Below are 14,771 nucleotides of genomic sequence, written 5' to 3'. Positions count from 1 at the left end.
TGCACTAGCCATCTCCCTTGTCGAGGGATTGATGGGACAACGGAGGTAGGGCATATGCCTCCTCCACAGAATTTACAGCATCCCCTTTTGCTCCCTCTTTATTCGAGGCTAGCTAAGGAGGCCAGGGCTGGGCTGGCTTAAACGCTGGGCAGGCGGACGAGAACAGGAGTATGCCAGGGGAGCAGGATCAGGAAGAGCTGCTGGGTGTCGTTGGCCACTATATGGCACCTCCACGCACAGGAAGACTACTGGAACCCAGATGGCAGCCAGTATCAACCATCTTTCCAATAAAGCCCTGCAGGAGAAGGCCTTTCTAGAGGTCAAATCTGCAGGCAGCTGGGTCAGCAGACTCGCAGTCAAGAGCCGAAAATCACCGCCTTTGCTCGTTCCACGGATCATACTCACCTGGCAGGCGAGACGCCATGATCACCAAGGTGATTCTCCCAGGACGAGGCTATCCCATTGCACTTCGAGTGTGCTGACGCCTAAGATGTTCCCAAATGCGGGATACTCGACTGCCATTTGTGGCATATAAGACCTGCCCTCAACCCCAAATATGCGGGGCTATGCAAACCGCTGCAGCGGGAAGAGAGGCAGCTAAACCTGTGCGCCTCATGAGGGCAGGCCCGGGAACGAGCAGGACATCTCATCCAACACCCAGCTGGCAGCACCCCTCGGCATCCACCAGTCAACACCCACATCCAAGGACTGGTGAAAGCAAGGGACCGCTGCTTATTACCCCCAAAGGTCTTTTTAGACAGGGGCCCAGAGCGGAACCATTGGAAGATGCGCCGCCCCACCGACAGCACCAGCGTACCAGCAAAGCTGAGCCTTCATGAAAAAACAATGAACATGGAGGTAGGTAGTCTGGTTCCTCCCAGTTTACACAAAATAAGGGTGCTCTACTAACTGCGGGGGGGGGGGGGGGGGCATTTACACTTGTTGAAAGAAGCATGGGGTGCTGTCACAAATAACAAATATATACTCAACAGTATTAGTGGATAAAAACTTGAATTCAAATTGGGCATATTACCGCCAGTTCAGCAATGCGCCCATCGGGCTTTTTTCCCTCTAAGAAAGAGAAGCGAGAAGGTCAAGCTGAACTAGAAAGGCTCATTACAAAAGGGATCATGCGAAACATGAACCATTGGAATTTATATCGAATATATTCACCAAAACTACAAAAAATGGTGAATGTAGCATCATCATTGACCTAATATCACTAAATAAATCTGTTGAGTATATACACTTTAAGATGGAGACGTTTTGTCACTGCCAGACATCTGATCTCCAAAGGAGCATTGATATGGAAGATGCATACTATCTTATACCCATACACAAGGATCATTGTAGATACCTAAAATTTATCTGGATGGGGCAACTATGGGAGTATAGAGCATTCCCAATGGTCTAACCTCAGCCCTAAACTAATTACAAAAATACTAAAAATAGCCATGAAAATATTAAGAAAACAAGCATAATCATGGCATATATTGGATGATATCCTCATATTAGGAAAAACAAAGGAATTAGCTGTGGCAGCAGTTTCTAACTACGAAACAGCTCCTTAAAACACTGAGGTTCATCCTACACCCAGATAAACCAAAATTGAAGCCGTTAACTACCATGGATTATCTGGGCTTTAATATCAATTCTATCCATATGACTGTTACTTTGCCAAGGTGCTCGGGTCACTATAATCAAATCATGAATGTACCCACTGAAGCTATATCAGAATTACAGTGGTGGGCAGACAATGTTTGGCACAGTTTCAGCCCTATTATTATCACCAATCCTAACTTGGTTATTAAAAACCGATGCCAGTGCTTTAGGCTGGGGAGCAACTAACTCCATATCCAGCACAGGTAACAGATGGACCAATTCAGAATCATCGTTACTACACACACTGGGCATCAACTATTTGGAATTGGTGGTCGCCTATTGGGTTAAAAAGCATATGCATTTCAAATGCAGCACGTGCATATACGGTTACGGATTGATAATACTATGGTGGTGGCTTATATTAACCATATGGGGAGCATAAAATCATTACCGTGCAACAAATTGGTCAAACAGATCTGGCAATGGTGTGTCAAAGACATTTTTAACTATCGGCTGCCTATCTCTTAGGTAAGCTAGAACACAGTGGGAGACACCACGTCACGGGGGAAAAATTCATGATAACATTGAATGGATGTCAAACCCAAAATATCTGCTAAAGGTATTAAGCAATTTGAACGCCAGATATCAATTTGGTTGCAACAAGACGGAATCACCAGTAACCTATGTGTGTGACTGAGGAACCAGATCAGAGGCAGCAGCGGTAGATGCCTACACGCTGGATAGGGGGAATTCTGCTTTGCTTCCCTCCCTTCTGCCTCATCAGTCGGGCACTTCGCAATACAGATGGAATCTGCCACTGGGATATTGAAGGTGCCCGACCGGCCTACATAGCCATGGTTCCCAGTTCATCACGACATGGTGGTCGAGTCACCTATGGATTTCCCTAGTGGACCACGGTTGTTTACTCACCCAGTATCAGGCATAAGCCACCCATGCCATAAAAATGAACCATTACCACCATGTCGGCATCCCTGCGAACAGTCACCAAGAGTAAACATGGGAAAAATACTGCTACGACGCAGGGACAACATACGAAACTACTCAACCACTGACATATTGGAGTTCCTGGACCATCTACACCATGATGAAAAGGTGAGTTACAGTGCCGTAAATACAGCACAAAGCGCCCTGTCTGCTTATCTAAAAACAGCAGGGCAGCAGAGCATGGGATCCCATCCACTGAAGATAAAACTTATGAAGGGCATTTATAATAACAAGCCCCAAAACCCAGGTATACCCATGTATGGGATATCAGTGTGATATTGACATATCTCAGAGAATGGCACCAGCTAGATCCCTCAGTCTTGCACAATCTATGTTAAAAACGCTCATGCTTATGGCTCTCGTATCTGCTCACAGAGTCCAGTCACTCCATGAAACTAGACTGGATAACATGGTGATCACCCCAGACCGCATTACGTTCATTATTCTAGGTCTGGTAAAAACCTAAGCGACCAGGAACGCCCAATTCACTGGTGGTATTCCGGGCCTACCCACCAGAGTCCAGGTTGAGTGTGGTGACCCATCTACAACAATATATAGACACAACCCACAATCTTAGAGGGAGAGGAAAAGCCTATGGGTCAACCACAAGAAACTCCAAGATGGGGTAACGAGCCAAACCACTTCAAGGTGGCTCAAACAGGTACTGAAAGCTGCCGGAAGAGATAATAATACATTTAAATCCCATTCCACTAGGGCAGCATTGATATCAGCGGCTGAACGAATGGACGAGTACTTACCAGTACGAAGTTTGATCTGTATTTTATGAGGGGTTACGATGAGGGATTACGTGCCCTCCGCTCCCACCCTCATTATATAGATCAAACTAATAAACTGATGTCTCACTGATCTTTACTATGTTTACTTCAATATTGTGTCTATCTGTGATTCCACACCGCTGCTTCGAAGTATGCCGCACCTGCGCACTGGGCAGGGTTCTTCACGTAATCCCTCATCGTAACTCCTCATAAAATACAGATCAAACTTCGTACTGGTAAGTACTCGTTTAATCTTACTATTAAATTCTATCAATCTGCCATTTCTCTGCCCATATCTGTAACCGATCTAGATCCTACTGCTTCCTTGGGCAGCCTTCCTCCCTTTTCGCAACACCACCCGTTTTTGTGTCATCTGCACACTTACTAATCTGCTCAATTTACATTTTTGTCCACATCATCCTTGCGTAACAACACTGGTCACAGACCTCCAGGCAGCAGAACATAACTTCATCAGTCTGCCCTTGTCTTCTATGAATAAGCGAATTCCGAATCCTACTTGAGGATTTCCTTTTACGTTGACTGTCTTTTTTGGCACATCCTTTTTTTTGGACTTATTTTTCTATTCTCTTCTCCCCTCAGTTGTCCTCACCGGAATTATTCAAATGACTTGCATCATTCACCTTCCATTTTTCTTTCATCTTCTGGATAGACAATAGACAATATGTGCAGGAGTAGGCCATTCGGCCCTTCGAGCCAGCACCACCGTTCCATGCGATCATGACTGATCATTCACAATCAGTACCCCATTCCTGCCTTCCACCCCTTATCCCCTGGCTCTGCTATCTTGAAGAGCCCTATCTAGCTCTCTCTTGAAAGTATCCAGAGAACCGTCCTCACCCACCCTCGGAGGCAGAGAATTCCACATACTCACAATGCTTTGTGTGAAAAAGTGTTTTCACATCTCCGTTCTAAATGGCTTACCCCTTATTCTTAAACTGTGGCCCCTGGTTCTGGACTCCCCCAACATCGAGAACATATTTCCGGCCTCTAGCGTGTCCAAACCCTTAATAATCTTATATGTTTCAATAAGAGCCCCTCTCATTCTTCTAAATTCCAGAGTATGCAAGCTCAGCCGCTCCATTCTCTCAGCAGCTGACAGTCCCGCCATCCCGGGAATTAACCTTGTGAACCTATGCTGCACTCCCTCAATAGCATGAATGTCCTTCCTCAAATTTGGAGACCAAAACTGCACACAATACTCCAGGTGTGGTCTCACTAGGGTCCTGTACAACTGCAGAAGAACCTCTTTGCTCCCATACTCAACTCATCTTGTTATGAAGCCCAACATGCCATTCGCTTTCTTCACTGCCTGCTGTACCTGCATGCTTACTTTTATTGATTGATGAACAAGTACCCCCAGATCCCGTTGTACTTCTCCTTTTCCCAACTTGACACCATTTAGATAATAATCTTCCTTCCTGTTTTTGCTACCAGTGGATAACCTCACATTTATCCACATTAAACTGCATCTGCCATGCATTTGCCCACTCCCCACTGTCCAAAACACCCTGCATTATCATAGCATCCTCCTCACAGTTCACACTGCCAGTTCTGGCATCTGTTCCATTATCTAACCTCTGAAACATTCTTTCTTTCTGTTACATTTCCAGATCAATTCTCATCCCTTTGAAGTTAGCCTTTTTCTTCAATTTAGAAATTCTACTTTATATTTTCATTGCCACTCTCCTTTATTGATCCAAGTCATGTAAATCTTATGATTTGGTAATCATTACCCAGCCACGTGTTTTCACAGTAACAATGCAAGGACTGTTGTTCCACCTGGTCCTCTCAGTGTCGCAGCGGCCTCTGCAGTCTGTCTGTGTTTTTTTTGTTTTTTGTCCTGTTGAGGGTTTAGTTTGTAGCTGTTTATCGGGGTTTTTTTTTTAATGTGTATGTGTGGGGGGTGGGGGAAACTTTTAATCTCTTCCCTGCATGGAGACCCGACCTTTTCCCTGTCGGAGCTCCGTTGCCGTTGGGGCCTAGCGCCGTGGAGCGGCCTCCACCGGAACGACCTGGAGGCTCAAGTCACGGAGCCTGTGGAGCTGGGGAGCAGCTGTGGAGCCTGCCGTGGAGCCTGCCGTGGAGCCTGCTGAGGAGCTGCTGTGGAGCTGCTGCAGACCTACCTGGGTGGAGCTGGCCGTCTTCGGGGCGTGGAGAGCGGCGGTGGCGCGTTGCTGCGGCCCGGCTCCGGTGGATGGTGACACCGGGAGCTCGCGGATCCCCGGTGGGAGGCTGCTTTGCGGGGCACCGGCAGCGGCGACTTCTCCCGCCCGAATTGCGGGGTTGAGAGTGACCTGGAGGGGGGCCCTACAACGCCCGGCGCGGCCTTAATTTGCCGCGGACTAGCGCCCGCCGGGGGCTTTGACCTCGACTTCGGGAGGGAAATGGAATGCAGGGGAGAGACAAGAACTTTGCCTTCCATCACAGTGAGGAGGAGAGCCACTGTGATGGATGTTTATGTGAAATAGTGTTGGTGTGTGTTTTGGTTCTTTTATTGTATTGTATGGCTGCAGAAACTACATTTCGTTTGAACCTCATGTGAGGTTCAAATGACAAATAAAGGTATTGTATTGTATTGTATTGCTCCACCTTATTCTCCAAACAAATTTGAAAAATTCCTCCTTGGATAAAGAGCATTCTGAAATTCTTCCTTACCTCATTTCAGAAAATCCTCCCTTCTTTACTCTTTGCTAACATTGTTCCAATTACTCTGGGGTAACAGACGGATGTCTGGTAACAGACTCATGTCCCCACTCACTGGGCTTAAATTACTAGGTGTGTAAGAAGGAACTGCAGATGCTGGTTTAAACCGAAGATAGACACAAAGTGCTGCAGTAACTCAGCAGGACAGGCAGCATCTCTAGAGAAAAGGAAAGGGTGATGTTTTGGATCAAGACCCTTCTTCAGTCTGAAGAAGGGTCTTGACCCGAAACATCACCCATTCCTTCTCTCCAGAGATGCTGCCTGTCCAGCTGAGTTACTCCAGCACCTTGCGTCCATCTTGAGCTTAATATTGCTGGTTGCTCACAAGCAACGCTCCCATGGTGTCATCCAAGTCGCAACTCGATCTCAGAAGGTAAATGAGAGAGATGCTGCCACTAACAGCCAGCTTTGACAGTCATCTCTTATTTTAATTGTTTTTAACAATTTATGACAATCAAAAGCATAAAACCTATTCGCACACTAAGGAAATCAAATGAAACAAGTACAATTAACTGAATACACACAAAGGAATCAAAATGAGTAAATTAAAATAAAATAATAAAACAAAATAATTCCACTTTGCTTCCTAAGTCAAGTCAAGTCAAGTTTATTTGTCACATACACATGCGAGATGTGCAGTGAAATGAAAGTGGCAATGCTCGCGTACTTTTGTGCAAAAGACAAACAACAAAACTACCAAACAAATTATAAACACAATCATAACACACATATTCTTTTACATAATAAATAATAGAAGGCAAAACATTCTGTAGAGTTAGTCCCTGGTGAGAAAGGCGTTTACAGTCCGAATTGCCTCTGGGAAGAAACTCCTTCTCAACCTCTCCATTCTCACTGCATGGCAACGGAGGCGTTTGCCTGACCGTAGCGGCTGGAACAGTCCGTTGCAGGGGTGGAAGAGGTCTCTCATGATTTTGTTTGCTCTGGAGTTGCACCTCCTGTTGTATAGTTCCTGCAGGGGGGTGAGTGAAGTTCCCATAGTGCGTTCGGCCGAACGCACTACTCTCTGCAGAGCCTTCTTGTCCTTGGCAGAGCAATTCCCAAACCAGATGGTAATGTTCCCGGACAAGATGCTTTCCACCGCCGCTGCGTAGAAGCACTGTAGGATCCTCGGAGACACTCTGAATTTCCTCAATTGCCTGAGGTGGTAAAGGCGCTGCCTTGCCTTACTCACCAGTGCTGAGGCGTGTGATGACCATGTCATATCCTCAGAGATGTGGACTCCCCGATATTTAAAACAGTTCACCCTATCCACAGGATCCCCATTTGTACTCAATGGAGTGTACGTCCTCGGATGATGTGCCCTCCTAAAGTCCATAATCAGCTCCTTTGTTTTTTTGATGTTCAAGAGGAGGCTGTTCTCCTGGCACCAGAGTGCTAGATCAGCCACCTCCTCCCGGTAGGCCTTCTCATCATTGTCTGAGATCAGGCCCACCACCACAGTGTCATCAGCAAACTTAATTATTGAATTGGAGCTGAACCTAGCCACACAGTCATGTGTGTACAGGGAGTACAATAGGGGGCTGAGGACGCAACCCTGGGGCGATCCTGTGCTCAGGGTAAGGGACTTCGATGTATTCCCTCCCATCTTGACTACCTGGGGCCTGGTGGTGAGAAAGTCCAGGACCCAGGCACACAGGGAGGTGTTGAGCCCCAATTCCAGTAGCTTCCCGGCCAGTCTGGTGGGGACTATCGTGTTGAAGGCTGAACTGTAGTCTATGAACAGCATCCTCACGTAGCCCCCCTTCTGGCTGTCCAGATGGGAGAGAGCGGTGTGCAAGACCTGGGAAACCGCATCGTCCGTGGACCTGTTCAGACGGTATGCAAACTGCAACGGGTCCATGTTCCGAGGGAGGAAGGCGCAGATGTGATTCTTCACCAGCCTCTCAAAGCATTTCATGACTACCGAGGTAAGGGCCACCGGACGGTAGTCATTCAGGCAGGCTGGGGAGGCATTTTTTGGTACCGGTACAATGATGGATTTTTTGAAGCAGGCAGGGACCACGGACTTGTCCAGGGAGAGGTTGAATAATGTAGTGAGCACTGGAGAGGCAAATTGGGCTCAATTGAGAGGCAAACTGGGCTCAAAATTGAATTAGTCTCAGAAAGTGTACTCTTGTTTCCCTCGTGTTTTAAATGTCAGATTTTGCATTCTGGAATGTGCAAATGTTCCTGAATGCAAAATCCTACTTCACAAGCCTACAAACCACACTTAAATCGGAAGGGACATGTGATTGTGCACCAGGTCAGACCATGCACAGGAAATGAGTAGCTGTTCCACAGTGCAACAATTTGGTGATCCAGCAACATTGGGGCCAAGTGATGGGCTCCATTTGAATTTGACTGAAAAGAAAATTGGAAGAGAAGACCTTCCAAATTTAAAATATATTGGATATTTGCTTTTCCCAGCATACACATCAATATCTGAACTCTAGTAAATATTTACCTGCAATTCCTTTCAAAAACGTCATCAATAGTCAGTCTAATCCAGTTGAATATGCCATAAAAAAACACACCTCCAAAGTGATTGTGGCTTACTGGGTACATTCAGTAATTGAGAGGCAAACTGGGCTCAAAATTGAATTAGTCTCAGAAAGTGTACTCTTGTTTCCCTCGTGTTTTAAATGTCAGATTTTGCATTCTGGAATGTGCAAATGTTCCTGAATGCAAAATCTGTCATTAACAGCACTGCCAAGCATTGCATTTAAAATTTGATATTAATAATATTTCTCAATATATTAAAGAATAAAAACTTGGTTATTATTGATACAGTCACAATGGGCTTAATCTCAACAATCGATTTTAATCATAATATCAAACTAACACCTACATGATTTTAAATGACTAAACTTAAACTAAAAAAGTATTCAGAATTGCTACTGATTATTTTGGGATGCTGGAGTCTACCCCTTGTTTTTTTTATTTAAAAGGTTCAAAGGCTTTCAAAATCCTGCCCATTGGTATTCTACATCCAAAAGAGAGGCTGGCTTTTTGCAAGACTAATATATAACTGATATAATATAGTAAGGCTATGGACACTTGATATGTGTTGAGCATAAATGTCATTTAAAATGTCACAACCTTTGCCCGATTACATCAAGTCTGGGCTACTTGGGCCAAAAAAAAGTTAACCTGTGGAGAAATAATAACCTGTCTACTCAATGCAACTACTGCACTTGGCACAGTGCCATTACTCATTGTGTATCTGCACTATATAAAGCAGCCCATCATAACATTGGAGAAGTTACGCATTGGCACAAACTATGTGGAGGCAACCAGCTAAGAAGGCATATATGTTATCCAATGCCTCTGGTATTCTTGCTAAACAGTGAAATATCATATAAAATATCCTTTTGGATGAAGGATAATTCAAAACACTTCTTGGGAGAAAATCCATAAATTACAGTGCAGTAATTAACAAATTATCAATTTTATTTATTCAGACTCAGAAGGGTCTGAAGAAGGGTCACGTCCCGAAACGTTACCCATACCTTCTCTCCAGAGATGATGCCTGTCCCGCTAAGTTACTCCAGCATTTTGTGTCTTACTCTTGTTGGTCCTCCCAAAATGATCGCTTCATACTTGTCAAGATTAAATTACATGCGCCATCATTCCACCCAGATTTCCAGCTAATTTATATCATGCTGTAGCTTTTGTCAACCTCCTTTGCTATTCACAACCCATCTGCTTTCATATCATCTGCGTATTTACTGATCACAGCTCAACTGTGATTAACTTGGATGTGAAGGCAGATCACAAACATCAAAGATGTTTGATCATGGTGATCAAATAGGTGCTTCCTATTAACACCAATTTTGTATCCGAATAAACAATCTGCTATGGATCCCAAGGGCTCTAAGCTTTTAGCTCTAAGCTATATCGCAAATGTCAAATACGCCATTAATAAAAAGAATAATGTAGTGTATAACTTAAGCCTATCCACTTGGCATATATTCTTTGTCCAGACAGAAAACTTACTCTTTCCATTTAGCAGAAACTGTGGAAGACTTTACCTTGCCAATCTTGCAGACAGCCTAATGTGGGAGCAGCCCTCTGAGGAATTTATAGAAGAGTCTAAGAATCAGAATAGCCTATTAAATCATTTGTTCATAATTCAATAAGATTATAGCTCATCTTTTATATCAGTGGCCCTTTCCTGTACTAACTTCATATCCACTGTGTCCTGTTGCTTAATATTTGTTTATCAAGGAACGTAAACAGAATTGAGGCTTCAAACAAACATCTTTTTTGATGACAAATAACACTTAGCTAATGGCATTGGCTGAGATAACAATGTACATCAACATTTCAACTATGTAGCTCTACGTTTATATTCAGAGCTTCCTCTAGGGAATAATAGCCTCTGTTTTGTCATATATATATATATATATATATATATGACAAAATATATATATATATATATAACTAAAAGTCTGATCTTGACCACTTCCTGTTGTTCTGTATATTGATTTTAGAAAAAACTGATTTGAAAGGCTGATTTTTGGCATTTTACTCAGTCCCCCTCCGCTGTGCAGGACAAGAGGATTTTTCCCATCGATGAAAAATAAAAGAGTTATTAGTGTTTAAAAAATGTTGAGATTCTCTCTCCTGAAGGCAACGTCCCTTCCGGAGGGACTATAAAACCCGGAAGTGTTGAGTGCCTCAGTCAGTCTCTGTGAAATGGGGGGGGAAGCGAGAGGGTCACATCTCTCAGTCTGAGCTGTGAATAACACTGAACACATGTCTACTAAGCTTTTAGTGTGGTTTTACTGACGTTGAGTGCCCTTAATGTGGTTTGAAAATGAAAATGGTGGTGGTTGGTTTGAAGTGAAGCACTGCAAATAGACAATAGACAGTAGGTGCAGGAGGAGGCCATTTGGCCCTTCAATGTGCTCATGGCTGATCATCCCCAATCAGTACCCCATTCCTGCCTTTTCCCCATATCCCCTGACTCCGCTATTTTTAAGAGCCCTATCTAGCTCTCTCTTGAAAGCATCCAGAGAACCTGCTTCCACTGCCCTCTGAGGCAGAGAATTCCACAGACTCACCACTCTCTGAGAAAAAGTGTTTCCTTGTCTCCGTTCTAAATGGCTTACTCCTTATTCTTAAACTGTGGCCCTGGTTCTGGACTCCCCCAACATCGGGAACATGTTTCCTGCCTCTAATGTGTCCAAACTTTTAACAATCTTATATGTTTCAATGAGATCCCCTCTCATCCTTCTAAACTCCAGAGTGTACATGCCCAGCTGCTCCATTCTCTCAGCATACGACAGTCCCGCCATCCCGGGAATTAACCTTGTAAAACCTACGCTGCACTCCCTCAATAGCAAGAATGTCTTTCCTCAAATTAGGGGGCCAAAACTGCACACAATACTCCAGGTGTGGTCTCATTAGGGCTCTGTACAACTGCAGAAGGACCTCTTTGCTCCTATATTTGATTCCTCTTGTTATAAAGGCCAACATGTCATTCGCTTTCTTCACTGCCTGCTGTTGGTGGTGGTTGGTTGGAAGTGAAGCACTGCAAATGATTGTTGGTTTGAAGTGAAGCACTGCAAATGGCTGTTGGTGGTGGTTACTTGACTAGTTCCTGTTTGCTCTGTATATTGATTTCAGATAAAATGCTACGAATTACGGCTGTGACTTTTTGCCATCTTACTCAGTCCACCTCCGCTCATCAGGTGCAAAGGATTCTTCCCATCAATGAAAAATAAAAGTGTTATTAGTGATTAAAAAATGTTGAGAATCTTTCTCCTGTCAATCGCGCCATGAAGGCCACGCTGCTTCCGGTGGGAGGGATTATAAAACCCGGATGTGTGGGTGTGGCTCAGTCCCTGCAAGATGGGAAGGGAGAGGTCACGACTCTGTCTGAGCTGTGAATCAACTGAACGTCTACTGAACTGTGAGTGTGGTGTTTTGTGTGGTTTGGTATGAAAATGCATGAATGTTGAAATGCTTGAAATGGTATGAAGCTGCATTTGAATTTGGTGGCCTTGCACCCTGCTTGAAGTGGCATGAAACTGCACTTGAATTTGGTGGCCTTGCACCCTGCTTGAAGTGGCATGAAACTGCACTTGAATTTGGTAGCCTTGCACCCTGCTTGAAGTGGTAGGAAACTGCACTTTGAATTCAGTGGCCTTGCACCCTGCTTGAAATGGAATTTCAAGGAATAGCCGTGAGTCAACTGCCGGCCCACCAGCCGTGAGTGAGCTGCCAGCACATTGGGCTTGAGTGACTGAGCTGCCACCCCAAGAATCGATTTAGCCGACAATGTCCATACTAGCTCTCTGGAAACTTCAGTCCCTTCAGCCCACAACCCCCCTACTAGTGCTCCAAATATTGGAATTGGTGGAGAGGTGGAATATTGCGTTGTTTATATACATAAAATCAGCACTTTTTTAATCTTTATGTAAATTAAATAAAGCAAGGTGAATTAAAAAGCATACAGCATAATCATCCTATGTGAAATGAAACATTTCCAGATCTAGTACAAAAAAATCGGTAACTACAATATTGTGATTACACCATTTTCATAAAGTTACCCACATATACTTAATGGGAAAGAGCTAATCAATTTTGAAGATACCATGGAAAAATATATTGAAATACTCGGTCAAGTGCATTGTTACCAATAACTACGTATTGGTTTGCAATAAAAAGGTAAGGGTCACTTTGCTTCAAATATTCACATTCTTGGCAGAAAAAAACAGATCTATTTTTCAAGACATGGACACCCTTCACCGAATTCTTACAAGGATAGTATGGCGCAACACAAATTTAAATTTAAATCCCATTCTGGGTTGGGTGAGGTGGGCGGGCGGGGGGGGCAGGTATATCTCCACTTTCTTTTTTTCTTTTCTTTTTTCTTTTACCTCTATTTACTTTTCGGCCACTACTTTGGTAGTCTAGGGGTCTTTTCTATGTGCTTTTTCGAGCTATCTTTTCACTTCTCACTTTTTCTCTCTCATTCTCTCGCTCTTCTTTTCTTTCATTTTCAGGTTATAAGGTTAAAAATGAAGCTATACAATAATTGTATAATTTTAGATGCTGAATGTTTTATCTTTGTACAATTGCTTCTAATAAAAATGTAAAAAATAAAAAAAATATTCACATTGAATAAAGGGGCACAACCAAGTGAGATATTTAAATCTTCAATATAGTAAACATAATGAAGGACATAATTAACGTAAAGAACAACCAGCGTTTGGAAAAACTTACCAGGCATTTCCATTGAACATCTGTTGCTTTGGTCAGAGAAAAACAGCATTTGTTTTTTGCAGACTGAAGGGAGGTCGGATTCATTTTATATAATTGAATTTAGCAGTCACTATGTCAGAGATGAGGCGATCTGAATGCAAAGACAGGAAAGTTAAATAATTAATGACACGTTTTCACAGAAAAACTTAATTTAGGCCAAACCTATAAAACAAAATTTAAAACCTTAACGCAGGCACTTATTTCATTATCATTTGTTGGATTTATTTGAAAGCATTTTTGTAAAAGTAGATGATTAATGTTGGGTAGAAGGGCTCTTAGTAGAAGGATGTCTATATTCAAATGAGAACAAATAAATTGCGCAGAGATGATTCTCAGTTTACTGAATATTCAGCCAGTGGACCCAAATGTCTCGACTGACCTAGCTATCAGAATTGCAACTCCTCCATAATTGTGGTTGTGCTTTAAATTGCGACAAGTATTTGACGTCATATCTCATCTATTTTTCCCCCTCAACAGTGAATTTGACACCGCTCCCTGTCACTTCAAGGGTGGGGGAAGTACAGAGCCTTGAAATAAGAAATCCCATCCAAAATCTCATTTGCGTGTAGCCTCACACTGACAGAGGAGGAGGTCCAGGACAGAAAGGTCTGTACGGGGATGGAAAAGGAAGTTAAAATGTTTGGCAACTGGAGAACTGAGCGTGTTCAGTGACCCATAATTGGAATTTCCAATCATCCCCCTCTGCCATTGACCATTCTCGACTTTCTGACCTACAGACTACAATCAGCAAGGGTGGGTGACACCCACCCAACCCACACAGATGTTGTCTAGCCTGCTAGGTTACTGCTACACTTTGTGTTCTGCTCAGGAATACAGACTAGTTCATTATTTAGGTTACAAATTACAAATCAAAAGTGTCTCCTGATCATGCTATATAGTTATGCTTATGAATACTTATTTTAATGTTCTTTTTGGCAGGCTGCAAATATTCTCATAGTTATCTATGCCCGTAGCTGCCTTTCTTTGCAATAATACATCTATCACATGGTTTTAAACCATGATGTGTGAGCCAAAAACCGCAAGATTAAAATATCTCCTCTCATGAGAGAATCCTGTATGATTTTGCAAGAATGTAATGCAAACTAAGTCACTTGAAGGAAGCAAAGCCAGGAAAAATACTTCTTCCAAAAATTAGCTAATGATTGATAGAACACTAAGAGACATATTATTATGTAGCAACATGGGATGTGGCTTCAGAGCAGAAGTAGCAAAGCCAGCAGTTTTTGAAAAAAGAAAAAAGAGCCAGGTGAAGTCAGTTAAATGTTCCTCAGTTAATTGCTTTCTTAATGTTCTGCCCAGGCTGTGCTCTATCCCTTTAGGCATAGAATAATTCGGCATCGAAACAGGCGCTTCCGTCTACTATGTCCATGC

General features: G+C 43.3%; 1 pseudogene; it reads left to right on the top strand.

Moving 5' to 3' along the window:
- The first annotated feature begins 397 nt into the window (after positions 1-397).
- Positions 398-548, top strand: LOC129716443 (U1 spliceosomal RNA; annotated as a pseudogene).
- The last annotated feature ends 14,223 nt before the right edge of the window (positions 549-14,771 follow it).

Source organism: Leucoraja erinacea, chromosome 2, assembly GCF_028641065.1.
Source record: "Leucoraja erinacea ecotype New England chromosome 2, Leri_hhj_1, whole genome shotgun sequence".
NCBI lineage: Eukaryota > Metazoa > Chordata > Chondrichthyes > Rajiformes > Rajidae > Leucoraja > Leucoraja erinaceus.
This window is presented reverse-complemented; position numbering and strand designations above follow the sequence as displayed.